Raw genomic sequence first — 3,079 nt, 5'->3', positions numbered from 1 at the left:
GAAATTACAGAGTCATTTTTGAAAATAAAATTCCCTTAGAGAATCTCAGTTTGGGAACCAAAAGACAGTACTTTCAAGAAAACTGAAGTCATTTTCCTTCTTTATCTATTCGTTTTCTTCTGAAGCCGCAGATGCTGTGAGCTGATAAATGAGAACACAAATATCAAGCATACACATTTTATGACCTTTTTCTCATAATAGTCTCTTATCATAATAGTCTTTCTTTAAGTATTAGATTTTTTTTTTTTTTTGTATCAGCATCCCCCAAACTGAAACCAAACCTAACTTTTGGCACCTAAACTACCTCTCTCTTTAACAGAATTGGTCTGAGTTGTCTTGGTTGTTTGTACTGCAAACCTGCGTTTATTTTGGGAAGAATAATAATATTATATTGACATGGAGGCAGAAGCTTGATTTTTTTTTTCCACTTGCTGGAAGTTGATTCAAAGAGATAAAGCTTGTTAAATCTAAAGAAAATGATTCTTTAGGGTAAAATTCCAGCTAGAGTTGTAGAGGAACACTGGGCAGCCGGATGTTTTGGTTTTGTTTCATTTTGATGGTGAAACTGGGAAAATAATAAGAACACAAAAATTCCTCCAGGTTGGACCCCAAAATGGAAACCTTTTTCTCTTGCCAAATTGAAAACCTTAAAATGTTTTTGAACTGAACTAAACCTTTTACTTTTACATGGAGTACAAGAGTTTGTCTAATTTTTGAATGGCGTTTTCTAACCTTCTAAGCATTAACCTTTTGGCTACATCAAGTCTTGCTTTGCAAGGAAAAAGTCTGTGCTTTACCACTTCAGCTTCTGCCCATTTTGGTCCTATGGCAGAATTTGTGATGAATGGACTCATCTGGGAAGCGTCACCCAGCTCATACGCGAGCTTTAAGTTCTGCTTTTTCCTTCCAAAGGGCCAAAATTTCACTCTGAGCCTGCACCTGAAATTATAGACCGGGCTACGAATAGACTGTAGGTGTCAACTGCAGTTCAGCATACAAAAGGAACAGTTTCACCTGGAAGTAATTTCGGCCAAGGCAGTGGTGTTTGCCATTGATGGGATTTGGAGTAGTACAGTGAAATTACCTCCTAGGTTAGCAGTGACAAGTCTGCATTATGGTAGCGTATAATAGATATCGCGCTCTGCCTCAAATGAGCCTCGGAGAGATGATGAGCATCATATAAACACTAGCGCAATTTGGAAAGCTTTGCTGTTCTGTGATGTTATCGGCACATTTGTAGGAACCGTTTGATTTGTGGAAAATGTCACATTTAATTCTCTCTCTTATATCTCTGTTCTCTTCCTTTACAAAAATGATTTATGGTTTGGAAAAAGCACGAGATGATTAACTGCAGATGTGATTTCTTGTTTCCCGGATATTTGAATTAATTGCCTCTAATTTTGCGTCATCACGTACTGTGTGTTACCAGGCTGAACAAAAAGACAGAAAGCCAGGAATTAGGCTAAAGCCTTCCTTTTGTATGTATGTTTATGGTATTGAAAGTGCATGAATGGTTTATTCAAGGCTAATTTTTAGGAGAAAATAGCCACGATTTTAATATTGATTCATAAACTCCTGCCCTGAGTAATTAGACGCAGCAGAGCTGATGTTTCTAAAGTATTTCTCCACACAGACTTGAATAACTGAAGATGCGTCAGTGGAGAACAAATCGTCTCTACAGTGGTTTCTGAAAATGTGTTACACAATGCATTTTACTCTGATGCGTATTTTTCTAGCGAGGTAACTACAGGGCTTTCATCACTATCTTTTTCCCCCTTGTGATTAGATTTTGAGGATTTGACCCATTAAAGAAGAATAAAAACGCAACTTTTGCTGTAAAATGTCAAATGGGAACAGTAAATGCATCTTTAGACAGTGTGGTTATTGCCAGTATCCATCAAAAAGAGCCGATGCTGAGGGCTCTCCAAGCCCTGCCATCAGACTTTGGTATCTAGACCTGTTCTCTTGAAGTTTCTCTGCTCAGTTTATCAGCTATATGGGGACTTTAGGCTTCTAAATGTTGATGCTTTTGCTTGCATGCTTAGATGCCGAAAGTCATCTAAAAGAGGTTTGAAATGGCCTCCCCATCTCCTCCACCTCCATCGTGCTACATTTGAGCAAGGGTGGGAGGAAAGCTGCAAAGCCTCTGAGGGACACTGTCGCCATCTTCCTGTGCTAATCCAAGCGCCATTGCCTTCCTTGAATGCCTTTTAGATGCCACATTTTCATCTTTCTTTCCCAGCTGGATGCTTTAGCAGATGGTTTAAGAGAGAAGGCATTGGGACGGTGAGTATGTGTTGATCATGGTGCGTTAGACTGGAAGCTTATTCTTCTGTGCCTCTTCCAATGCAGATTATGCTAAGGTAGCATGAAAGAAGCATTTTTCTGTATTAATTTTCAATTTTCTTTTCCTGCCTGGTTAGGCCCTGCCAGGTGCAGTTATTCTAAGTTGTATTCTGCAAAATATCAACTAAACTATAACAGCAGAGCAGCCGCTGAGCATCCACTGGTGCTAATTGATAAGGAGAGGTAACAGGAGGGTTGCATTTAGACTGGCATAATTTTGGCTTCTTGAGGGGTACGCACATTGCTCAGCTTCAGGCACGTAAAGTTTGCGGTTTGCTCTGTAGAGTCAATGAAGAGAAAGGCTGCTTGGATCTCCTACCCCTTCAAAAAGAGCTCAGAGTCCTATTTCCACAGCTGTCTAGTTTGTGGATTCACGCAAGATAGTAAGGGTTGTACCTGAATCTTTGCAAGGGTCTCTCTTCCCTTCATCCCTCCCTTTGGTTCAGCAACCCTCACCAGAATGTTCTACCTGAACGTTAATCTCCGGTATCTGGAAGGAGGCAGCATGCAGCAGTTAAGTGATAGCCCCACTTATTTTCATCCATACAAGGTAAAAGCTGAAATTTTACTTCCCTAACGTACAGTATTGGCTTTCAGCACTTTGCAACAATGACAGAAATAACCATCTCCTGAGAGCTGGTCCGTGCACTTTGTAAACTCTTTTTTTTTTTTTAAATAGTTTTAAAAAAATGATTATTATTTATTTATTTTTACACACAGAAATGTTAACATT

The sequence above is a fragment of the Aptenodytes forsteri genome, unplaced genomic scaffold (genome assembly GCF_000699145.1).
Source record: "Aptenodytes forsteri isolate BGI_AS27 unplaced genomic scaffold, ASM69914v1 Scaffold2, whole genome shotgun sequence".
In the NCBI taxonomy this organism is placed as follows: domain Eukaryota; kingdom Metazoa; phylum Chordata; class Aves; order Sphenisciformes; family Spheniscidae; genus Aptenodytes; species Aptenodytes forsteri.
This window is presented reverse-complemented; position numbering follows the sequence as displayed.